Source organism: Mauremys mutica, chromosome 2, assembly GCF_020497125.1.
Source record: "Mauremys mutica isolate MM-2020 ecotype Southern chromosome 2, ASM2049712v1, whole genome shotgun sequence".
In the NCBI taxonomy this organism is placed as follows: Eukaryota; Metazoa; Chordata; order Testudines; family Geoemydidae; genus Mauremys; species Mauremys mutica.
In genome coordinates, this window is record NC_059073.1 from 279235111 (window position 1) to 279261377 (window position 26267).

General features: G+C 44.6%; 1 long non-coding RNA gene across 2 annotated transcripts; it reads right to left on the reverse strand.

Moving 5' to 3' along the window:
* Positions 1 to 232: 232 nt before the first annotated feature.
* LOC123364497 lies at positions 233 to 25738 on the reverse strand. Of its 2 annotated transcripts, none has more exons than XR_006577130.1 (3): positions 25607 to 25738; positions 2985 to 3081; positions 233 to 389 (listed from the first exon to the last, which is right to left on the reverse strand). It is a non-coding gene; the product is annotated as an uncharacterized LOC123364497 (long non-coding RNA). The 2 variants fall into 2 exon arrangements; XR_006577131.1 differs by lacking the exon at positions 25607 to 25738 and adding an exon at positions 5647 to 5734.
* Between the last annotated feature and the right edge of the window lie 529 nt (positions 25739 to 26267).

Genomic DNA, 26267 nt, shown 5'->3' on the forward strand with positions numbered 1-26267 from the left:
TCCTTCAAGATGAGTTTCCCCTCAATCTTTTGCATGATGTCTGCTTCAAAGAGCAGAAGAACAATTAACATGGTTATTCAAATGGCAATTTGTAGAGGCCAGCAAGATATTTCCCTCCCATCCATATATATGCAGAGCTGTTTGTTCTTTCAGAAATTGCTGGCCTGAGTAAGGAAATTCTAATGTTCTGGAACCTCCCACTTCATTTGGCAGGTTGATGACTTACTGCAGTTCAGCAGTGTCCTAACACGGACAGTGTGATTAGACTGACAAGGCAAGTCTAACCTAGGTGACATCTTTCTTGTGTTGTGACTTCTATTTTGATGATGGATGGCGAACATAACCATTTTCATACAGCAAGTACAGAAGTCTCCTGAATCAGACTATGACTGGAATGAGAAAACATTGCTTTAAACACAGCCATGAATCAGAAGCCGCAGTAATGGCAAAAAACTATCTTCTTTAACACTACAACATTGTACAGTAAAAAAATAGCATTTGTGGGAGAGTGGGGGGAGAAAAGATGAATCAATTGAAAAGGAAATAACTTACTTATGCATTTACTCAGAGTAAATTAGTGAAAGATCACACAGTGGGCCAATTCTGCTGCTTTTTATACCAGGTAAATCCAGAGCAACACCACTACTAGAATTACTTTGTATTACAGTGGTAAAACAGAACAGAATTTGGTCTTGTACAGGGTTTTTCAAACAGGGGTCGCCGCTTGTGTAGGCCGCGGATCGCTGCTCTTTGTTTACCTGCCCCATCCGCAGGTCTGGCCAATCGCGGCTCCCTCTGGCCGTGGATGGCTGCTCCGGAGCAGCCGCGATCGGCCGGACCTGCGGACGGGGCAGGTAAATAAACTGGCCCGGCCCGCCAGGGCTTTCCCTACACAAGCGGCGACCCCTGTTTGAGAAACCCTGGTCTTCTACATCTCACTTCAGTGTGAACCTACTATATGCCTACATGATACTTACCCATCCATTCCATTGGAAATAATGGTCTTCCTGAAAAGATCAATATGTAAGGTATTAAATTTAAAAGACTACTGAAGACGGAACATAAAAATGTCCTTCTCAGTCTTGTATTCATGTCAATAAAAGGGAAAAAAATAAAGACATAAGACGAAAGGGAGAGGAATTTAGGATATTTGGACTGCTGGAGAGAGAGAGACAGAGAGAGAGAGAGAGAGAGAGAGAGTGTTATGGGAGAGGATATGTACAGAACTCCTTATTATACTTTCACATACCAGCATGCCTCAGGAGGACACATTAGAGCTAACCATGTAGACCAATATTTTGAGCCAAAATTTCTTGCTGGTATAATTACATTAAGTTCCACTGCATTCAGAGGGGTTACACTAGGGATGAACATGGCCCTTTGATTCAGCAGGCAGATTAACTATTACTCTTTATTCTTCTTCTTCCCAATGAAGAGGACTAGAAGATGCACTAAATGTAATCATAAAGTACAAAAACATTTCCATGTTTTGCTTTTGAAAAACAAATAGCAAGAACAGTTAAACTATTCCTTTACTTGAACAAATAATGGAGAATAAAATCAAGCCCATATATCAGTATTAGATGAATGCTTAGATTTACTGAAAGAGCATCCTTTTCTATTTAGCTTCACAGGGTTATCACATTATGCTCAGTGCTCTATTTCTTTAGGAGTACACTAGCTCTTTTGAGGGAATAAGTCACACTATAAAAAAAATCATCACTATCTTGTACTCCAACACAAATGAAATATTTTCCCCCCCAAGACTGATCTCACTTAAATTGTTTTACTGCACTGTACAGTTAAAATCCACTTCTCATTGTAGCATCACAGATGGAAATTCAATTAGTTTTTCTCTGAATTCCCATTGTGAACAAGACTTTTAGATTAGACAAAATGTCAGGTTCACATGCACACTCATATTCACTTTCTTCTACTTCCCTTCTGCTATAAACTCACCAGTTTTTTACTGTCACGGGTGTAATTAACAATACCAATAACTGCTTTGCTTTTGGAAGCTTGTTTCTGATGTTTTTAAGAGGAGTTTTTTTTTGTATCTTGTTTCCAGAAGATTAGTCCTTGCCTCAGGAGCAGATTTACCATGAAACAAACCATGCAGTGGCATGCCTTCCCCCACCCCCCAACGATAGGGTGGCCCCCCAAAATGCAGGACAAATATCTGACAACCTGCCCTTGAGTCCCAGCCGGTGGTGCAGCAGGGCTCAGGCAAGCAGGCTGCATGCATGCTGTGGCCAGTGGCCCCACACCGCAACCAGAAGCAGCCAGCTGCTGGCATGGCTCTGTGTACTTCCCTCACCCCGGGCAGCGTATGGAGACCCGCTGCCCTCTTTCCCCTCAAGGGGCGTGCAGAGACGTGCAAGTAGCAGGGCTAAGTTGGCTCCCTACCTGCTCCGCCTCCCTCTCTCTGTGTTGCTTCACTCCCAGACGCAGCCGGCATGTCCCTGCGGCCCCTGGGGGGCGGGGGGGGATGTCCGCACCCTGCCCCCACCCCAAGCACTAACTCCGGAGCTCCCATTGGCCAGGAACTATGACCACTGGGATCTGCAGGAGGGCCGTGCCTGTGGATGGTCAATGTAAACAAAAGGTCTCATGGCCTGCCAGTGGATTACCCTGATGGGACGCCTTGCTGACCCCTGCTTTAGTCTCATATGGCTGTAATACTTTGCTCGAATTTCGGTTGTTGGGTTTACTGTGTGGGTGCTGGGGAGCGTTGGTGGCCTGTGATATACAGGAAGTCCGACTAGATGATCTGGTGGTCCCTGCTGATCTTAAATGCTACGACTGAGTTGAAAGTGTGTTTTGAGCCACCTTCCCACACCCCCACTCTAGCTATGCTGTTCTAACTACTCCTTTAATTGTGGCATCCAGCTGTATTTTGGCTGAGTGCCTGATTATCATGAAAGCAATTTTGCGTTTGAGTAGTGCATGCAGGTGCAACCCCCGCAAGAGGAAATGAGTTGTACCTGCACATCTGAGGGCCTGAAGCTGCACGAATGCGATCCTATTGCCTTCAGAGAGATTACAATGCACACAGGCTAGGAAGAGCTGCAGGACTGGGATCTGTGTGTGGGAAAAGCAGGTGTTCAGAATGAGATGAAAATTCTCTCCTTGCATTTAATTTTGTATTAAGCTGCATGTACAAAAATACCCATATCCCACGAGGGACATTAACCACTGTGTCTCCAGACCTCCTCTGTTTAAAAAACTATTAAGCCATCTAATCCTAATACAAAACCTAATCTTTATTTTTAGCCCAAATTTCCAAAGTGATCTTGAATGTGTTATTTTTACCCCAGCCGTCTAGATTTCATTTAGTGTCATATTGATTGTGCAGTGTTTGATGAAAGGCACTTGTGGGTATCCCTTACATCTTTGTCATTGGTTCATCTTTTGCTAACAGGTTCAGTGCATTTGACTTAGTTTTTATTCCCAGAAAGCCATAAAAAGCTACATATTAACCATTTCCCCTAAAAAGTATTATCTTCATGATGTAGGAAAGCACTGGCACTATAGATTTTGACTGTATAAATTTAGAAGTAATTAAATATACTCTCCACACATCAAGAAAAGCTTAGTATATTTCTTAAGGGAGGTAGCAAGCTTCATGGATTAGTTCTCTATTCTGAATGGCTCTTAGTATTTTGAACCAGACACTCATTGGATGCTGTATTTAAGGTTATTCCTCTCAAGAAAGATCAATTTAATCAAACGGAGCAAGGTAAGGCAGTCCTCCTCAGAGGAAGTTTTCTTTCACACACAGGAACATATTCAAATCTGGCCTCCGAACATAAGGCTTACAAATCCACATTTTAGGCACCTCAAATAAGTAGCCTGATGTGGAGGTGCTGAGCACCTGCAGCTTTCATTGAAGTAGTTGAACATGGATTTAAGGACCTAATTGTGGGCACACTGGTTTTTAAAAATATCGGCTAAACTCCTTTTAGTATCTAGAACAATGAAGGATGGTCCTATTGACTCCAATGTGAACAGAGTTTAGGCCAATACCGAACACTTCTGAAAATCCTACCCAAAAATGACATCCAACAACCAGCCTGTTGTGCCTAGGTATTGCAGCACATGTGTATGTAGGTAGGATCATCACCCCCTCACTCACTCAACCCACACCTGGAAGAACAACAAATGATGCAAAGCTAGATTCTAAGAGACATGGAAAGCGTGTGGGTGGGGGAGGGGATTTGATAGCAGCCTTCAACTCTCTGAAGGGGGGTTCCAAAGAGGATGGAGCTAGGCTGTTCTCAGTAGTGGCAGATGACCAAAGAAGGAGTAATGGTCTCAAGTTGCAGTGTGGGAGTTTTTCCTAATATCCAACCTAGACCTATTTCATTAGGAGGGTGGTGAAGCACTGGAATGGGTTACCTAGGGAGGTGGTGGAATCTCCATCCTTACAGGTTTTTAAGGCCTAGCTTCACAAAGCCATGGCTGGGATGATTTAGTTGGGGTTCGTCCAGCTTTGAGCAGGGGGTTGGACTAGATGATCTCCTGAGGTCTCTTCCAACCCTAAACTTCTATGAAATGGCAACTAACAGAGAGGCCATTTAGCTAAAAAGTATTTATGTATGAAATGGAGCAGCTGTACAATGTACAGTGCCAATGATGTAGAGATAAGTTGTGGAAATATCCTTAACTCACAGACCAGCATGGGCTATATATTAGAAGAAATTAAACAGGATAGGGGATAGCGAACAGCAATGGAAGGACAGAAAATGAACCAAGTGTAAAGAAATGATGGTGTTAATATGCAAGGCTCTTGTTAGTTCTCATACTTGGAATTGCTACCTTGATTTTATTTTGGCTGCTTACTGTAAATAATGGCTAGTGAGGTTACAGTTATTGGAAGAAGTCAAGATATCCAAAATTATGGAGAGGAATGAGAATGCCTAATAAATGCTGTGCACAGTACTGAGTAATTAAAGATCCAGGGATTGCAAGCTAACCACTAGAAAATTCAAGCAGAACAATTTCTCATACCAGCAGTAAACAAAGAACTTGATTCTACTTTCAGGCAGGTGGGGACCACTGGCCAACATGGAAAAAAATAAAAATAAAAAAGCCTTCACATCTTTTGTGACTGATTTTACAAGATACAGAGTGACAGGATCCTGTGTATCTGAGCTTAGAATTAAGCCCACAGAAGACAACAGGCCAAAACAGTGAGGCTAGAAGTTGAATAGGATATGGGCTAAGGCTCAAGAGACTTAAGTTCAAATCCTATGTAGAACAAGTGAAAATTAGTTAAGCTAGTCTGTAGTGGATGAACCCACCACTAAATTCAGTGTTATAATTAACAGCTCCTGCTCTGGACAGGCTCAAGAAAGGTGTTACTGGACAGTCTTTGAGTGAGATGTGCTGGTATCTAAACTAAGTTACTGATATGGCCCCCATTACTGTCGTATGAGTGCCTCACAACACCCCTGTGAGAAACATGTTTGAAAACCACATGTAGGCAGACAGCTCCCTATTGACTCTGTCTCTGCAAAGGCTCATGTGAATTTTTTATTGCAGCTGGTACAAGGAACATGTTGAATGCATAAAATATGCTTTAGAAATATGTTTTAGAGAAGGCTGTAGTATAGGGCTTCTATCTACCATCATGGGGTCACTCACCACACTGGCACCTCCTCCTGGGCAGTTTGTGAATTAGCTCAGTCCCAGTGGGTGTGCCCTCAGGTGGTGATGGTTCCGCTGTCCTCATTACAACTCCTTTCTCTCTGTGTTTGCTTCGTGGCTCAGCCCTCCGGGGGTGTCACCATCCAGTTTCCCCCCCTTTCCGGGACTTTCCAACAAGAGTCCAGCCACTCCTTGCAGCAGCTTGGCAGTCCAAAAGCAGGCCGCTCTTTCAGTGGCTAGTGGCGGGGGGGCAGGCCCGCCCAGCCCAGGGACTCTGCAAACAGCAGCTTCCTGCTACCTCTTCTTTCTAGCATATTGTCTCTATTCCCTGGGCCACTTCCCCGCAGCCTCCATTCCACCTGCTCCTGCCTCCGAGTCCAGCTGCTTTGCCCTCTTCCCAGGGCCTTGAGCCTGTAAGTCCTGGCAACCGACCAAGAGTCCTCTAGGAAGCCCATCTTCTCCCTAGGGCTCCCTGCAGCAGACTCTTCATCCTGGTCGGAAGCTTCCATTTTATATGGGCTGGCTGGGGCCTGATTGGCCGGTCCAGTGGCAGCCACTCCTTTGGCTCCCTGCCGCTCAGCCTCCCTAGGCTAGTTTTAACCCTCTCAGGAGCGATGCGGGGCAGATGCCCTGTCACGCTACCTAATGCACCTTTATGGCCCCCATCATAGCACTAACTGAACAACTCATTTTTTTTTTAAAGCATTTATCCTCACAACAGCCCTGTGAGGTAAGCTGTGCTTTTATCTCCATTCTGCTGGTGGGTACTGAGACTTAGTGACTTGTTCAAGGTCCCATAGGAAATCTGTTGCAGAGTAGGGAACTGATACTGGTCTCGCATAGCCTAGGGTGCTAACCACTAGACCATCCTTCCTTGCTATAGTAGAGCTTTATGAAGAAAACTATAGATACCCATGAACCATGCCTGGCTCTAGCCAATAAAGTCAGTTTTCCCTTCACAAACACTTCAAATTTACACTCCAAAAATTAGAACTTAATGAGTTAGTGAGAAGATTTTAGGGGAACAATGACCAAATACAAAGATGTGGCTCAGAGGGACTTGAAGGAAGCAAATGTAATGTGAAATGGCTGAGCTATTAAGCAGTTTATAGAACAATTGCTGGCTATAGTTCATAGTGATGTGAGTGACACTAAGAAATAATCTCTCCTCCCTTCCCCCGCCCCCAACCACACAGTCCCCTGCCCTAAATAACCAGTCAGAGCAAATGAGCTGGCTACAGTGAATGTTTTAAGTGAGAAGGAGGTAGACAGAGCACATAAAAGGCTCAGAGCCACTCACCGAAGTCTAATGACACCACCAATCCCAGACAGAAGTGGGAAGAAACAGAGGATCAGAAGAAATGGTGGTTGTTCTGGCCCCACCTGACAATGCTTTGCTGTCCCCAAAACTCCTGTGGGATCATGTAATTAATGACAGTATCAAAACTAAATGCATAATTAATTATGTAATTAAACTATCAAAATGCATAAATGAATTAAGGTTGCGCTCTATTCTAGATTTTCATACCATCCTCATCACCAAAGTATTTGAGCACCTTCCAGTAGTGTGTATTAATCACCACGAATACACATCTGTCGTGTGTTTGTTCTCTCATCCTCTCCCTGGGGGTAGAAGTATGTGCTGTGGAGTGTCTTGTTTTGGTAGATTTTGAGGTTTGGGTGGTGGTGGTGGGGTATTTATATTTTAATAAATGTACCTGCTGCTATGTGTTTATACTAGAGAAAGCAAGGTCAAAGAGATGAACCCTGGAACAGAAGGTGGTGAGGTTTGTGATGGTTCTTAGTTCCTGGGGGAGTTCATTCCATAGTCTTGGACCAGCCTCTGAGAAAAATTTTAGCTCCCACACAGACAAGCTTTATCTTTATTGGAGGGAGTTCCATTGTGCCAGAGAAGCAAAGTTGGCTATGGTCTTCATCCCGGAGATTTAAGCAGTCTTTTAGATGTGCTGGGTCAGGCCATGAAGCACCTTGCAAGTAAAGGCTGAGATCTTGAATAGGGTTGAATATTCTATGGGAAGGCAACCGGTGGAGAGAGAGAATGGAGGACAGGTCTGATATGCCTGTGGTAGCCGGTGTTGCTGAAGAAACGTATTGCAGCATTCTGTACTAGTTGGAGCATCCTAAGCAAAGAAAGCTTCATGCCTGGGTGTATCACATATCCAAGGCCATCATCTAGTTTGACCTCTTGTGTAACACAGGCCATAGAACTTCCCCAAAATAATTCCTAGAGCAGATCTTTTAGAGAAACATTGAAACTTGATTTACATTTGTCAGTGATGGAGAATCCACCATGACCATTGACAAATTGTTCCAATAGTTAATTCTTCTCACTGTTAACATTTTTATACCTTATTTCCAGTCTGAATACATCAAGCTTCAACTTCCTGCCATTGGATCATGTTATACCTTTCTCTTAGCCTCAAGAGCCCATTATTAAATATATGTTCCCCAGGTACTGACTTACAGACTAATCAACTTACCCCTTAACCTTCTCTTTGCTAAGCTAAATAGATTGAGCTCTTTGAGTCTACCACGATAAGGCATGTTTTCTAATCCTTTAATCATTCTTGTGGCTCTTCTCTGAATCCTCTCCAGTTTATCAGCATCCTTCTTGAATTGATTTAGGAATGCAAGCTCTGTTGGCAATGGGATTTGTGCTATGAAATCTTTTAAGTGATTTTGTAAATCTGCTAGTTAGTACAGTAGATTCTGCTTATGAGCCTCAGTTGCCAGAAAGAGTTGCTATTATCCAGCTGTTGCTAATAAGTAGAAGGCAGGTTTGTGAAGCTGCAGGCTCACAATGAAGGAAGCACTGAGAGATGCCTTCCCTGAGTGCAGCCCTGCAAACCTGCCTGCGGGGATGGCAGGAGTGGAGTAGGGCTGTAGCCCAGATGCTGGGGCTTTTATGGGGGATCAGGGGCACTGGTGCCCGTGGAGCTTCCCTTCCATACCTCTCCTTGCCCTCTCTGGGGGGTTGGGGCTCAGCACATCCTAGCACTTCCCTCCCTTCATGCAGTCCCCCATCAGGATGCAGCCCAGAGAGCACTGGGAGAGGCACCAAGCAGCTCTAGCTGTATCCCCTCTTCCCTGCTACTGCCCTGCTCCCAGCCTGCCCTCCCAGCCCCTTACTTCCTGTGCTTGTACACAGGCAGGTTTGCCTGACTGCAGACCTAGAAGGAAAGGCTGGGGGAGGCTGAGCACTGACTGCAAGCAAGTTTGCAGGGCTGCAGCTAGAGATGGCATGTCCCGACACTTCCTTCCATGGCTGCAGCCCTGCAAACTTGCCTGCAGAGGGTGTTCTGCACATCTCCAAGCTACCTTCTTGGACTGACCCCTTGCAAACCAGCCTGTAGGTGGCACCATTCTTCATAAAATAAAGTTGGGAACAAGCAGCATGCCTTGCTAATATCTGAATGCTATTAACATTGATATTAATGGGGATGGGATTGGTTCCCAGCAGGATGTTGCCATTAACAGGAAGTTGCTAATATCAGGATTGCTATTAAACAGAATCTACTGTAAATATCCCCCTGGCCAATGTAAAGTTTGTTTTTGATGTGTTTTGTTTTTGTTTGTTTGTTTCATTTCTGCCCAGACTGGTGCCACAAATAAATATTTAGTGTGCCAGGAAGCTGCTAAATTATTCATGCCTTAAAACTATATCTTTGAAAGACAATCTTCCTAACTGGACCTGTTCTTCTGAAGAAATACGTATGGAAATAAAATCACCAATGTATAACGCATCTTGTCTATCAGCACACAGCAGAGTCTGAAGGTGGCGGGGGGGGGGGGGGAGGGAAGACAAAAATATTTTGAGGTATTTAATTTCACCCCATTTTTCTCCCTATTAGTCACAAATAAGAGCCGTCAGGTAGAATTATCTGAATTTCTTATTTTTTTTAAATAAATACCTTTTGGATGAATTTTAGTGCTCACAAAATTGAGATGAATAACACTAGCTAAATAGCATTATTAGCTGGGAGCCCTAGTCAGTGATAGGAGCTCATTCGGGCAATCTAAGTATAAACACAAGAGATAACAGGTGGGTATAGACAGTGGAGCACAAGGAAATATGAAACACTATTTGTCAGCATGATAGCACACCACTGCCTAACCTTTGTCAAGTTTTTTGTAGGCAAGAAAATGCTAAAACAAGTCTGTCCCTACAAGCTGTGCCAAACCTCAATCTACCACACTCCGCTTCTTTTATTCACATTTGATCACCTCTATGGCTCATGGTGAAACCAAAACATCCCATGGTTTTGTGCATGCAATTATACCAAATGTATGATGTTTTCATAATCAAACGCACATTGTTGCACGGAAAATTTCTTTATTTAGAAGAAAGTATCAGAATTTAGAGATTGCTTTTGAAAATCTGCTCCTTGATGTTAACAGTGAACTAGACAGACATAACCAGACTCATTTTATTTGTGAACTCAGCCATATCTGAATACAGAGGACAAATACAGTCTTGGTGTAAGTTGTCACTGCTTCCATTGACTTTAACAAGAGATGCACACACTTAAAAACCAAGGGGTAATAGACGGAGTTAAAGATGAAAAATTAAGAATGGTTTTATTCTGAAAAATGGCTATGTCAAATGGGCACCATGACTCCTTGATTTTTGCCTCTTGATTATTCGATAGAAAATGTGCTTAGTTCCCAAGTGAAAAGGTGGTGGGTTTTTTTATTTTTATAACTACCAATTTCTATAATCAAACCTTGGAATCTGAAAGTCAAGTGAGTTCTTCCTAGCCATATTATACCCATGCAACCTTATAGTCTTCCAGCTGTGTTCCTTCTTGCACAGGTGCAAATGATTGGACCATTGTAAACTCACAAATGATGTTGTGGATGCCCACGAAGGAACAGAATCCAGCTCTCTGCTGCGTTCGCCCTGCAGTACTAACAAGAGCAAAAGGCAGCAGAACTTAGTTTTCCTACTGACCTCAGCAGATCTGATTCTGAATACACAGAGGGAGCAGATTTGATGAGTAAGAAACCATTGTTTTTACATAGCCACTTTTCAGAGCGACACTGCTTTTTAACTACTCCATCTCCAGCCCCTCCTCTCCAAAACTATTAGAGCAGGGTAACTAATTGTGACATCAGCCAGTTTGCTCATATGCTGCACTAGACAATTGTACAGGCTGGCTAATTGCCTGCACTTAGAGGCAGGAGGCTTTCAGTGGATGCTTTCCGTACTTGGTAACTACCATTATCCAGCACAGCATGCTGAAAGTCTAATAGGATGGAGCATAAGCCACAAAGGGTATTGCTATCACCTGCTATAGGACTTAGGCATTTTTGAAAATTTTACCCGAAATTTAGACCCAGCTCCCACCTTCTTCTAAGTTTTTTAGCTTACAAGCTCTTTGTAGCAAGGCCTGTCATTTATGATATGCCTGTAGACTACCTAGAACAATGAATCCTGGCCTAGATTAGGCTTCTCTGCCTTTGTGCCGTGTAAGTGATAAAGTAGTACATTTTGAGGTGGTCAGATCCGAGACTTCATTCAGGCTCACCTTTCATGACTACGATCAGAAATGAGACTATTATTGCTGGGATAAGGATCCAGAAACTTCAGTCCTTGGAAATGATTAACAATTTTGGTGATATATCAAGAAAACAGCATTTGTCCAAAGTCCGATTTCCATCACTGTTCACTGCATGCATATTTAAACGATTACAAAGAAATCTACTATATTGGTGCACAAAGTTAAGTGAGAGGCTCTCAAATATAGTGCAAGACCACCAAAAACTCACAATCCTAGCTGAGCACTTCAAAAAGATGAGAAACCTTAGACCCTGGCCTCCAGGGAAAGACAAGTGCTATTAAATGGATGCATTTCCGTGCATGCATTTCCGTGCATCGATAGATGTTGCCACTGGGCATTCCAGCTAGTTTATTCTCAAGGCTCAAGATGGAAACATTAGCCTTCCTGTGGAGGCATGAAAATGAACAACTGTGATTTAGGATTAAACTAAGTACATTAGATACACATTTGGTGAGGATGGATTAAAGATACCCACTGTCAATTAGCCTGAAATGTTTTCTCTGTCAGTTCATGTTGGGTCAAAGTCACAAAATGTATGCCCTGAACTGAGATGGAGACAGGAATAAATAAAACAAGATGACAGAGTTTACTTAAAAGTTTATATAAAGATTTCAAAAATAGGAATCCAGTTAGAGACATTCCCAGAAGGTTTGGAATAAACAAATTCAATAACTAGCTCTTAGATAGCACTTATCAGTAGATCTCAAAGCACTTTATAAAGGAGGTCAGTATCATTATCCCCATTTTACAGATGGGGAAACTGAGACATAAGAGGTGACATGACTTGCCCAAAATCATTCAGTAAGGCAGTGGCAAATCCAGGAATAGAATCCAGATTGCCCGAGTCCCAGTCCAGTGCACCATCCAGTAGGCTGCATTGGCTCTACTGGGGCAGATGTGAGGGGTAAGAACAGGGATGTTTACTTTTGTGATAGTTCCATGATTGATATTAATAGGAATAACTACACTGGTAAAAGGATGAAGTATAGTAACGATAGCATGTTATATATAGGCTTGGAAGGATTCTATTTTTATTGGTAAATCTCAGTAAACATTGGTTACAGTGTACACACCCAAATTGACGACATTTTCTTCCCCTTCAATACTAATTGAAATTACAGGTGGGCAAACAAAGAAAAATGCTAAGAAAATTTAGAGTTCTACCTTAGTGTGTATAAAACGTAATGCTGGCATTCGTGGAGCTGGAGCAGAGGCACTACCGGGGCAGCTTTAATGACAGGAAATGTTGAGATTCAAAAAGTTAAAGAATTATTTTCTGACACCCCTCCCCTAATTTCCCCACAACTGTAAAAATCTGTCTGGGGCTTGGTCCTGCTTTGAGCAGGGGGTTGGACTAGATGACCTCCTGAGGTCCCTTCCAACCCTGATATTCTATGATTCTATAAATAGATAAAAACAAATGCTTTAAAAAGCAAACAATATTATCTGCTGAAATTATAAAAAAATTCAAGTTCGGCCAAGCCTAATACACATTATGTCACCTGCCAATTTATGGAATGGCCCAGGGGGATGGGAGTATTGAAAGATTAAATAGCTTGTATTTTTCCTTGCTCCATTTTAAGATACAATATCCAATGAACCACCAGGGATAAAAGCTACTGCTAGTTTAAAAACTAAATACATTTACCATTTGAGTAATTCCATTGCCTTAATGTGCAGAAAGTATATATGTGACTGAGTGCAGAATCAAGACTTAAAGACGGACTCGATTCCAATTCCTAGTTACTTCTCCCCAACCCTCCTTCCACCATCAACTTCCCTGTCTTGGTTTTAATCGGCCTCATCTGAGGAACCCACAGTATGAAGCTAACGTTAATGCCATACAGCATCTGGAAGTTTGGAACCACAGCTTTCCAGTGGTATAAAGTAATAACATCTATCTCTAGGAGTGCAAAATGCTCCTATTTTAAAAGAGGCTCAAGTTAGGGAGCAGAAAAAACCAGCAGGATGTTTTGCAGACTTAAAAAGTGAATTGGAATTTTAAAAAATGTATTTAGGCACAAGAAAGAAAAGCAGATTTTTAGGTAGATTGTTCTGGGAAAGGCTGGAAGCATATTTGATGGACCTGCTACCTCCACTTTTTGTAAAATGCATGCTATTCCAACCCAGAATAGTTACTTTCATCAATCAAACATGGCGATGTTATATTCCACTAGTGAATATGTCCCCAATCCCCAGACATGTGGGTCTGTTACAGCTCTCAGCCTGAGAGCCTGGCTCTTTTGCTCAAGAGGATGGCCATCATATATGGCACTGGCGATAGCGGAACATATTATCCTTTGCTATTTAAAGACTATTCTACCTGCTTCTACAGCTAATGTTGGCTATTACGCATCAGTGGAGCAGCCAGACTGTACCAGTGAAGCTGGCCCCATTACAAGGAATTACCTGCAACAATGCAGCAAATGTCATACCCATTCCACTCCCACCACAGCACAGTGACTACTGCCAACTTGGGTGATCTTTCCTGTAAGAACCTGCATGGAACTTGGAGGGAGGAGTCAAGGTTGCAGGAAGGAAGAGTTTTGAGAGGCACCAGGAAGTAAATCTGTGTGCACGTGACTGGGATGCTAGCTGCAGCATCTCTGTAATTAGCTTTTAAATAAAGAGCCAGTTTAGTTATGCAAGCATGGAGTCTTCTCATGTTATTACCCAGCACATGGTAAATGAAACACCTCTCTTGGAATCATTAGTTGCAACCAGAATCACTCTGGAAGCAACCTCCCAAATGAGACAAGGCTGAATTCATGTTGCTAGCAGGTTATGTCATTCCAAGAAAAAGAGGATATTTACTCTTGGCAATGGGAGCTGCCTTCCCAGTCTTGGGCATGTAACATTCTAAATTTCAGAAAGTTGGATTAAGACAGCCACTGAGTCATTCTGCAAATGCTCATCTCGGAGTAGTTTGCTTCAAAACAATCACTTCTACTCCATTTATGGAATGCCATGCTAGATGTTTTGTTTTTCCATTATCCCACCAGGCTCTTCCAGCCCCAACAACATGAAGCAATAATAATCTTTTATTTATAAAAAGCACCCTTCATCTTGAAAGATCCCAAAGCACATTAAAAACTAAAACTGATAATACAATCATATAAAGGGATCACTTTATTCTCTGCTGAAATGCATCCAACACAATAGCAATTTTTCCTTTTTAAGTACTAGGGCATGATTATAAAAATACTTTGCACATATAATGCTTTTCTTCAGAGAATCTCAAAGGATTTTATAAATATCTATTAATTGCACCTAACACTTCTGAGACTGAAGTATGTGTAGTAATTATTTTGCTGTTACACCCATATTGTGGATGGGTAAACTGAGGCAAAGAACAGCTAAATGACTTTCTTAAATCACACAATGAGATGGTGATGGAGTCTGGAATAAAACCCAGGAACCTTGACATGCAATCTCATGCTGTAACCATTGAGTCATACGCCTCGTTTATATAGAAAATATGGGCATGCTAGAAAAAACTATCATGAAGCCAATGCACTAACTGTTGCACATTATGATACATGGCCACAATATTAAAAAAAAATGTTACTTTGCAGTAGTGGATGAAAGGAAAAAGCTTACTTTTCAATATTCCAATTTTCTTGTTACATTTTTGCAGTACATATTTTTCTATAGTATGTTTAATAAGTGTAGGCACCCTTTACTAGAAGGGCCTCTAAACTTTATTGGGAGTTCCAGGGGAAAAGCCTGTGTGTTGCAATCGAGCCTTAGAGACTACAACTCCCATGATGCCTTGGGGAAAGAGTGTGACTTCCTCATGCAAGGGAGAGCAGGGGTGGATTCCATTTTGGGAAAAGGAGTGAGATTGCTGCTGTTGAGCTCCATCCATACCAGGAGCTGCTGCTAGGAAGCCAGAAGCTGCTGCTGAGAGCCTGCGGGGGCTTTGATCGAACAGGGAGCCTCAGAGGCTGTTGACAGCGTCACTGGAGCCAGGGCAGAGACTATTGCTTTGGCTACAGCTTCCTGAGCTGGGCTTGCAGTGAAGGAACTATGAGTAACCCCCCACTCTTGTTTGGGAAAGTACTTGCAAGGGAAGGGGCACAGCAGAGAGACTGAGTCTGAGGCGAGGCAGAGCGATCGTCCCATCGAACCAGGACCCAGAGCTGCTGGCATTTGGTGGGGCCAGCTCCAATCGTCAGGGGGGTTGTGCAGCTTGTTGCCTTGGCTGGACTGATACACAGACCCGACAGAGTGCTGTCTCCAGCTGCAGATCTTCAAGTGCGCCCACACAAACAAGTGTCTAGGACTCTGAAATCCAGAGAAGTGGACACTCTGGGGTGGGGTAAATGGTGGCAGTGTAAATGCCAGTTAGAAAAGTTTCATTTATCACCGTGTATTATATTTGTTAATTGATTTTATTCAGCTGCCCCCTGTGGATTTAAATTAGTAGTGACATTTAATCTTAGTCTGTTATACCCTGTCTCTTTAAATTGTTAAGTGAAGGTGTGTTAATGCAAATTTAAGTATATTGGATGTATATTATTTAGAATTGGTATTTTTGAGTCAGACCCATGCCACAGGTTGTTGTTACTACTATTTGAAGGGGTTTATTCCTGGAGGTTCCCAAGGCACACCATTGAGTGTATAGAAGGGCCAGCCAGGCGGTGACACTGCCAATTTAAACTTCCTTTAGCAGTAAAGGGACTGCAGTAGAGGGTGAATAGAGGATTCCCACTTATCCAACATCACCACTGGGATACACAGGATCTTCTTTAATGTCAACAACATCAAGCACCCAGGCACACAAGTGAGTGTTACCTGCTCCTGAGTAACCCAAGGAGGAAAGGGAGTTACATAAGGACTCCACCAACCAGCAGCAATATTGCATTCAGAGGTACCATCTGAGTTGCCAATGGGTGTTGGAGGCTTGGGCAAAGGGGTGGAATAGGGGTCCACCTCCACCCCACCTCTTCCCGCCCCTCAGTGCACCCTGCCCTCACTCCTCCCACTCCCCCCAGTGCCTCCTGCACGCTGCTGAACAGCTGATCACCGGTGGGCAGGAGGCAGGGGCGGCTCCAGACCCCAGCACGCCAAGCGCGTGCTTGGGGCAGCATGCTGCGGGGGGCGCTCTGCTGGTTGCCGGGAGGGCAGCAGGCGGCTTCGGTGGACTTCCCGCAGGCGTGTCTGTGGAGGGTCTGCTGGTCCCACGGTCCACTGGTCCCGCGGCTTTGGTGGACCTCCCGCAGGCGTGCCTGCAGGAGGTCCACCGGAGCCGCGGGACCGGCGCCCGGCAGAGCGCCCCCCAGGGCATGCCGTGGTTGGGGCGGCGAAATGTCTAGAGCCGCCCCTGGAAGGAGGTGCTGATTGGTGGGGCTGCTGGCAGGCAGGAGGTGCTGGGGGAGGAGCTGATCGGGCAGGTGGGGAGGGCTGCCAGTGGATGATGAGCACCCACTATTTTTTTCCTTGGGTGCTTCAACCCCAGAGCACCCATGGAGTTGCCACCCTAAGATCACAGAGCAGAAACCACTGGAGATTAATCACAATTTTAATACAGAATTATTTTTTAAATTCTATCTTAATTCATCTGTATAATGAATGTTCTCACCAGCTGCTGGTAATTTAGTACCGTTAAATATTCAGGAATCTGATACTAAATAAATCTGGTCATGTATTCAGTGCGGACTTTCCCCATGGAACCTCTAGGATTGTAAAAGTTGAGAATGCAGAAGAAGAAAGGAAAAAAGATAAATGAAACAGTTTTTCTGTCATTAAATGAGCAAGTCATCTGTGTCACTGGAAGAGATAGCAATTCAAAAAGGTGCAAAGTCATCAGGAAAAGCAGTGTGTTCTCTTCAGATCATTATGAACTAAACATATTTTGGGCAGAACAGCATGTAACCTAGAATTGTTAAGGTCTTGCTGTATCTGGCAGCCTGGCACTGGATTTTTGCTGTCTCAATTATTTATTAAAAGGGAGTGGTTAGCAGGACGTCTGACAGTATCTCCTGCATGCACTGCACGCACCTCTTAGTGATTACTAATAAATGTTCTGCATAAAGCAAACCAAAGGAAACATAGTATGTCTCATTGATTTGAGGGATCAGTATTCTGATCTTGCTCACAAGGGTGTAATTAAGTGAATAGAGCTACAGTTGTGTAAGGGAGATCAGAATCAGACCTTTAGAGCAGCATTTCTCAAACGGGGGTCTGTGGACCTTTTGGGGTCTGCAAGAGTACTTTCGGGTGTCCATGGGCCCTGCTGATCAACTCCTCCCCTTCCCTCCCAGAGCCTCCTGTGTGCCACAGAACAGCTGTTCCCCGGTGTGCAGGAGGTGTTGGGGGGGACAGGACAGGGTGCTCTCAAGGGAGGGGGCGGAATCATATCCAGGGCCACTGGCCCCACTGATCAACTCCCCCCAGCACCTCGTGCACACTGAGGAACAGCTGTTCAGCGGTGTGCAGGAGGGGTTGGGAAGGAGGGGAAGAAGGGGGGAATGGGGCAGTCGGGGGAGGGGCAGACAGAGGCAGGGAAGAGGAGGGGCTGGGGTGGAGCGGGGGTGGGGCCTTGGGGGGGAAGGGGTGGAGTGGGGGCAGGGTCTGGGGTGGAGTGGAGGACTTGGGGGTCCATGAAAAATTTTAAATCAAAATGGGGGCCCTCAGGTTACTAATGTTAGAGAACTGCTGCTTTAGAGTGTTCTGGTACCACAAACTCTGGGATATATGCAATGCACTCTCTCAAGACAATGAGCAGAGATGTAGATCATGGGGCATTACACAAGTTGATTTAAGCATGGCAGAAGAGAGAAGGACAAAGAACAAGCATTTATTCTACCCCCATATCCCCACTCCGTGGCTTACAGGCCAGGTGTATTTTTGCAGGAATCTTTCTTCATCTCTCATATCACAAATGCAGAAACGCTAAAATACTTGGACTGAAATGGCCCGATTTTGTTTTCATGGTTTGGAGGCTGAGATTGTGCTAGGAGCTGCTAGACAATTACGGGGGAATTCACTGACATGATATGGTTCTCTGAGGGTTATGCTCTCTGAATATCTATCAGCATAGTTGTTAGCATTTCACACTTAAAATGTATGTCTGTAGGATCTTCCAGTGATCTCAACGTGCATTGCAAATATCCATAAATTGAGCCTTACAACATCCTTATAACACAGTGAGGTTTTAATTTCTTGTAGGTTTTAATAGCCCCTTATGCAGATAGGGAAACAGAACCCTAAGAAATTGAGTGCCTGAATAAAATACTGGAGAGGGGTATTTTCTGTGCCTTACATTTTTTCTCTCCAAACCTCGCCTCTTTTGTGCTGCCTGCTGTTTTTCTGTAGCCTGAGCTGTGGAAAAGGGAAGGTGTTTTTTAAAATTATGTTTTAGCCCCCAGGAGTAGACTGGATGGATGGTCCAATGATTAGCCTAAGACTTGAGAGATCTGGATTCAATTTCCTGCTCTGGCATTGACATCCTGTGTAGCCTTGGGAAAGTCACTTAGCCTCTTCTGCCTCAGTTTCCTATCTGTAAAAAAGAGACAATAGTCTTCCTACTTCAAAGGGGTGTAGTGAGGATAAAAACATTATAGATTGTGCGAAGCTCAGATGAGGACACTAGGAGAACCTCAGGCATGGTCTACACTAGGAATTTAGGTTGGTATAACTATGTCACTCAGGGGTATGGAAAACCCAGACACCCTGGCAACGTACTGACCTAACCTCCGGTTTAGACAGTGCTATGTCAACAGGAGGACTTCTCCCATCGACATAGCTACCACCTCTCGAGGAAGTGGAGTACCTACATTGACAGGAGAAACTCTCCCGTTGGCGTAGATAGCGTCTTCACTAAGCGCTACAGTGGCGGGTGCACCCCTAAGACCTGATCTACACTACAGTGTTAGGTCAATGTAAGGCAGTTTATGTTGACCTAATTATGTCAGTGTACACATACAGCCTTGTTCCCGCCGATGTAAGTACCCTACTACACCGACATAACTTCACCTCCACAAGAGGCAGAGGGCTTAGGTTGGTGTAGTTAGGATGACACAGTGTCCCTGTAGACACTAGGTTACTTACATCTATTGACTGTCATGCTTGTCAATTTCATGACTCTGCTGGAGCTGTGAAAGTGACAAAAAAGCCAGTTCCCCACTCCCAGTGGGAGCTGCCCCCGGGCTCCTGGCTCCCAGCTGGGCTGCTGCACAGGCTCCTGGCTCCCCGCTGGGAGCATGGCAGTTCACCAGACTCCAGGCCTGGATCTCCCTGCCAGGGGCCCAGCTGCCACGCAGGCTCTCGGCTCCCCACTCCTCACTGGGAGCGCATGGAACTCCATGCCCGGAGTCTGGTTGGCTGCCGTGCTCCCGGTGGGAAGCCAAGAGCCTGGAAAAGGGGAGGGGCAGCTGGGCTCCCAGCAGGGAGCTGAGAAGAGGACAGGAGGATTTGTGTATGGAGCTGAGAGCCCTGGCTCTCATCCCCACCCGCTTCACTGCCCCTCTTAAGTCAGTGAAGCGCTCCTGGTGAGGACACGCACCACCCACAGAAGAAGGGCAGTGCGGGCATGAACCACCACAGTAATTACTATGGTGGTGGTAAGTCAACCTAAAATAAGTTGACTTAAGCTTATAGTGTAGGCATGCCCTTAGATAGGAATGTGCTGCCCCTGAAGGTGTTAAACAGCTTGAAACTCAGGAGCTGTGTAGCACTGTTTGCTTCATGACACACACAGTGCGCTTAGTATAAGGAAGTGCTGAATGCAGAAGAGAGCCAGCTCAGCACAACAACAAATTTGGTTGGCAGCCTAAAAGCAATAGGAGCAGCACAGTGATAAGAAAGATTAACATTCACTTTAAAAATTGATTTTCCCAGTCAGGGCAATGGAGTCCTTAGACAGGGTAATGGGCTCAGTGATATTAATGCTATGATGGGTAGACTCACTAGAAGAGAAGTCTATGGAGCTTGAATGGCCAGGGACCTGACTGAGTTTGAGTGCAGCAACACAGGGTAATGGATTAAAATCCTTGAAGGTAGGGGAGAGGGCAGTGTGTCTGAAACTGAATCAATTCTGGGGGACTGGGAAGGGTAGAGTATCATATTCCAGGAAGCAGCTACAGAAGTAGCAAGAGAAGTTGCAGTGATTTTATAGACTCAAGGGCAGAAGCAGCAGCAGGTTTGAATCAGATTGGATCTATTAGTTCAGGAAGGGGCTGCAATTGGATGAGGTCTCACAGTCCTATCTCCCTCCTCCAAGCATGAAATGGAAATTCTACATTTGCATTGCCATGAAATTTACATTTAGCTTGTCTGCTCAGGATCACGGATGCTGATAATTAAGCTTCAAAAGTAACACTCTGTGGAGATAAATGAGGGGGCAGCAGGCAGTGCATAACTCTGTTGGTACTCCTGCTTCTGTCTCTCTGGATGGAGACTCAAAGAAGTGGGGGCTTATCCTAGTGAGTGCTTAGTGCCTACGTACCCAGTGCTGTCAGTGGGAATTATGAGTGCTTGGCACTTCCTGGGATCTGGCCAAATCCCCCTGGGTTCATACTGTGAACCAAAAGGCTTACAAGTAATTTTGTTTGAAAATAACACAGAGAAGCTTAAATTCTGAAATAAAATACATACGAAGGCCCCAACGCCATGATTCCATCTATGTTTTTTCAAATGCAGAGAATTATTGTTCCTGACTGGAAGCCCCTTGAAGCAGAGACTCATTTTATTCTGTGTTTGTACAGCACCTAGCACAAGGGAGTCCTGCTCCATGACTGGGGCTTCTAGACGCTATGCTAATACAAATAGTAAATAATGATAATTATGTAGCTCAGTCAACTTATAGCAAAAGGATTTGTATTATTATTTGTTTTAAACATACTTGGTTTTTCCATAGGAACATGAATAAGTAGCTCATCTATGAGCTCTGGACCAAATCCTTATTATTCATTAGACAGACTGTAGCAGTGCACACCCATCATGTGTGAAGGGCTTATTCAAGAAGACACGGGGCCTGAGTCTCTCCAGCTTTGCACTTCATGCAAAGTGGGTGTGAAGTGCTACCAAATCTGAATGATGCAGTTTTACAGCCACTTAGCACTGTGGGGAATGGGGACAACAGTCCCCAACCCCCAAAATTTCACAGTCTAAAAGGGACCAGGGATGCAGCACCCTGTAGAAGCACGTAGACCAAGGCAATGATAGATGCAGGCTTTATCAGTTGCACACATCATTGTAGTAGCTGTGTCAGTCCCAGGATATTAAAGAGAGACAAGATGGGGGAGGTAATCTCTTTTAGTGGACCAACTTCTGTTAGTGAGAGAACAAGCTTTCGAGCTCACGCAGAGCTCTTCTTCAGGTCTGGACACGTACTCAGAGGGTCTATCTATACTGCAATTAAACACCTGCAGCTGGCTCGTGGCAGCTCATTCTGGCTCACCGGGCTACTTAATTGCGGTGTAGATATTCAGGCTCACAATGGTGCTCAGGCTCTCGGACCCACCCCTCCCACAGGGTCCCAGAACCCAGCCCAGGCCTGAACATCAACACCGCAACTAAGCAGCCGCACAGCCTGAGCCCAAATCAGCAGACACAGGGCAGCCACTGATGTTTAACAGCAGTGTAGACATCTCTAGAATGTCACAGCTAAATATAAGGTGGAATCAATTGTTTAGCATAACTAGTTAACACATTTCAAGGCACCATTCAAGGTGAAGAGACTCCCCAGCTTTTTTTTCTCCTTTCTTCCTCTCTCTCCCTGTCACTGGAGTGATGTTAAGCACTCCTAGTGTGGACACAGTTTATACAGGCAAAACTGCCAGCATACAGTGGCGCCAACTTTCTCTGGCACTGGTGGGTACCTGCGCCCCCTCGCCCCTTTCCCTGCCCCTGTCCTGATTCCACCCCATCCCCACCCCTAGCCCTGCCCCCATTCCAACCCCATCCCCAAAGTCCCTGCCCTAACTCCACCCCCTCCCTGCCCCATTGTCCCTTCCCCAAATCCCCGCCCCCACCTCTTTCCCCCAGCGCGTGGCATTCCCCCTCCTCCACCCTCCCTCCTTGCCCCACAAATCAGCTGTGTCGTGGCGCAAGGGCTGGGAGGGAGGAGAAGCAGGACGCGGCGGCGCGCTCGCAGCGGAGGCGAGTTGGAGTGGGGGGTGGGACGGGGCCATGGGGAGCTGCCGGTGGGAGCTCAACACCCACCAATTTGGCCGGAGCACCCATGGAGTCAGCGCCTATGCCAGCATAGCTTATTCTAGGCCATGGCTACATTAGCGAGTTTACAGTGGCACACTGTACCAATGCAGCTGCACCTCTCTAAGATCGCTTGAGTAGCCGCACTATACCGATGGGAGAGAGTTCTCCTGTCAACATAATAAAATCACCTCCATGAGCGGTGTAAGTTATGTCAGCAGGAGACACTCTCCTGCTGACATAGAGCTGTCCACACTACCACTTATGTTGGCGAAACTTCTATTCCTTGGGGGGGGTGTTCTTGTCACACCCCTGAACAACAAATGTTTTGCTGACATAAGTGGTAGTGTAGACATGGCCCTAGCCACCCCAAAGTGAAATAAGCTATACTAGCAAAATAACTGTCTACACTAAGAGCTATGTCAGTCACAAATCACACCTCTGAGTTACATAGCCATGCTGGCAAAAGTTTGTAGAGTAGACCTGTCCTAACTCATAACAGCTGAACAAATCCAGAGACATACCTGTTAATGAAAAGAACCCTTCGAAGCTGCAGAAGATGTTTAACTACACATCTCGATAGGTTATCACCTCTGTTTGTGTGCTAGTTAACTGGCATTTATTATTGTCTGGATTTTATATTTTAATAAAATGTCTAATTGTCAAAGGGCCTCTTCAGTGTCCTCTAACACTTGTGCACACATAGTCAGTTGCACAATCAAACCTCCACATTTATACATGCAAACGGACAGAGTTTAAAATGTTAAAGGATCATTTCTGTGTTCAGATGGCTGTTCCTTTTCAACCTCTCCTCACTCCCAAATGAGGCCCTTCCTCATCTTCCCAACCACTATTTACCCCCAGAAAACCATCCAAGCTTATTCACATTACAGCTGCATGGGAATTTTTCAACTAAACAGATGATTTGTCAAAACAAACTTTTTGTGGGAACGTATCAGCTTTGAACTTTAAACGTCACTGTGAACGGGTGTGTGTGACAGGGAGAGCAGTAAGGGCATTGTGTGGGAAACCCAAGTTCAAGTTCCTGCCTGAGTCAGAGCAGGAACTTTGCAAAACATTGAGATAGATCTCGATTTCATCCCGATACAAAATGGGAAAGTTTTGAAATCCCAACAATTTTTGCAAGACAGGACAACAATTTCCAGCTCAGCTCTACCTCACATCCTAGAAATGAAAGCAAGTGCAAATATTGTGGGCTCAATTGAGGAGGCCCATTGGAAGTAAGCCCCTCAGTGTCCCTTTGTTTTTTGCAAGTCTAATAATTTATCCTCAGAAATATAAATATTATTTATACTGTAGTAGCACCTAAAAGGATCAGGGCTCCATTTTGCTAGGCACTGTAATAAAAGAGATGGTTCTTGCCCCAAAGAGCTCACAAGCCAATTAAGTCAAAGGCCTTTGAAGAAATGAGTATAAACATGCATTGAGCCATCCTTCCTGCCCCCATAAATCAGAAGCAGATAATCCAGCATTGGTCATTTTTTAATCAGTGCGTGTGTTATTTTGTGGAGCAAGAAATATGAAGGCTGGATGCTAGAGGATACTCTAAGAGAACTATGATGAGTAGCCCAGTTCTTTCAGCTTTCAGAAGTGAGGCATCTCCTCCTTCTAAAAGTGGTATTTATAGATCTAGCAAAGGCTGAACTAATTTATCTGTGACTTGCTTATAAATATCCCAGTACCATGTGGAGAGTTGCTAAATTAGGCTTTAATTTGTTTTACTGAATTGAAGGCTTCTAGGAAAGCTAGGTTATTAAATAGAGTGAGGAGGTAACCCATATTTTGCAGGTATCTTGTCAAGAGGCTCTAGGGAACACAAAATTATCTCTGTAGCTCTCTAAATGAAGTTGCATTTCACTTTCTGATTACATAATTCAGCTAACATAACTTTAGTCTGTTGAATTTTGGACATAAATGCTTTGTTCTAGCTAATATGTAGGCTGCGCCAAAGGACATAGTGAAGACTATGGGCCAAATTCACCCCTGCTGTAAATAGGCACAGCAATGAATCCAAGGAAGAGCAGAAGGTGGCAATGGATCACAGTGCTGACGGTAACTAGTCCTCCATTTAATGGGTGGACTGGACTTCCTCACTTGGGAGGAAGTTCAGAATGTCAAGCAAAAACCGATCACTTAATGGATATTGGAGGAAGAGGAGAAAAGGTGGGAGCACATCTGGCTGGGAGAGTTTCTCGATGGCAGCAGAGGCAGAAAGGAAGGTGCACTCAAACTTTCAGTGAGTCTGAGACATGTTTAAGCTTAATTCTTCCTTGCTGCAAACTGTCCTGCCTTATGGATGAAAGATAATATAGGGCAAGTCTACACTTCAGCGCTACATCAGCATATGTGCACTGATGCAGCTACACTGCTGTAGCGTGTCTCGTGAAGACACGCTATGCCGATGGGAGAGCACTCTCCCATTGGCATAATTACTCAGCAAGAAGCAGAAGCTATGTCGGTGGGAGAGCATCTCATGACGGTGTGCACAGCGTGAAACTGGTGTCATTTGGGGGGGAGGAGGGGTTCACACACCTGAGCAACGCAAGTTAGGTCAACCTAAGTGGTAGTGTAGACCTGCCCTCAGCTTGGGATTTTTTTACATGTCCTTTGATATCTCAAAATGCATTCAATGTTCCAGCCCTCCCAATCCTCTCCTTTTATTTATTGTCCTTTATTGCTTTACTGTACTGAGTGTAATTTAGACTGGACTCTTCATGGTAGGCACCTGCCATTTTATGTATCATTGAAGCGACAAGTGCTCCTGTGAGGCTGTATGATCAAATAATAAGGATGCAATAAAAGTGATATGTAATTATAGTGATTATCAGATTGATACCTTGTGGCAGTGTGGTCTAGTGGCTAGGTTATTTTGGGCTGGCAAACAGAAGACCTGGATTCTACTCCCAGCTCTGCCACTGGCCTGCCACATGGAACAGAAGCATCTGTTCCAACTTCCACCCTTTGTCTGGCATGTCCATTTAGCTATATGCTCTTTGAGGAAGGGCCTGTTTCTTGCTGCATGTTCATGGTAACACCTACCATGGTGCGATACTACTGTAATCTATTAATAAGATTCCAGGATTGTTACTCTGAATCCAGGTGGATTACTTGGCCTGACTGCCACTGTTCTTCAAAACCAAGCACCCATAACCCCTCACTGCAGCACACATCCCTCATTTGCCTCCCACACAAACCTTCCAGGATCGTCACTCTGTCTGCATGTCATCGTGTCTGTTGAGTCAGTGTGAAGCAATGGAAGCAGCTACAAGCACGGCTGAGAGCCCTTTTTGTTTAATATACAACCAGGTTCAGTGACGCTGGGCCCTGTGAGAGAGAACCTGGCGGAATGTTGGAGTCCAAAGCTTCTGTGGCAGTTTGAAAGTGACAGTTGACCAGAGAAGGTGGCAGTAAGAGCAACACAAAATAACAAAGAAGTGGTTGTGCCTCCAGCAGCTCTGGGCACAAACTTTGGGTCACACACACACACTCTGCTCACGCCAATGCAGTGCATGGAAAAAAGAGCCCCCAAATGCTACCCACCTAGGTGGCTTTATTGCTCCTATAGATGATTTCCTAATGACTAATACATGCCACTTTGTGTTGTGTTAACATGTTTTCTGCTGTGGTGTTCAGTGAAATAGTACACAGGCATGCTGGTCAGAAGGCTTGCCCCAAGCACTGAAATAATCTGATTCCAGGCCCCACACACAACTAGGCCCATGTGAAAACATTTTCCCATGTGTGCTGGTATATTTTGGCACACTTACAACTCTTTTTTAATCTTTGACCACACACAATGTAAGAAAGCAAGCTACCCCACTGGCCTCTGAGGATCTAAAAGAAAGAAGGGGGGGA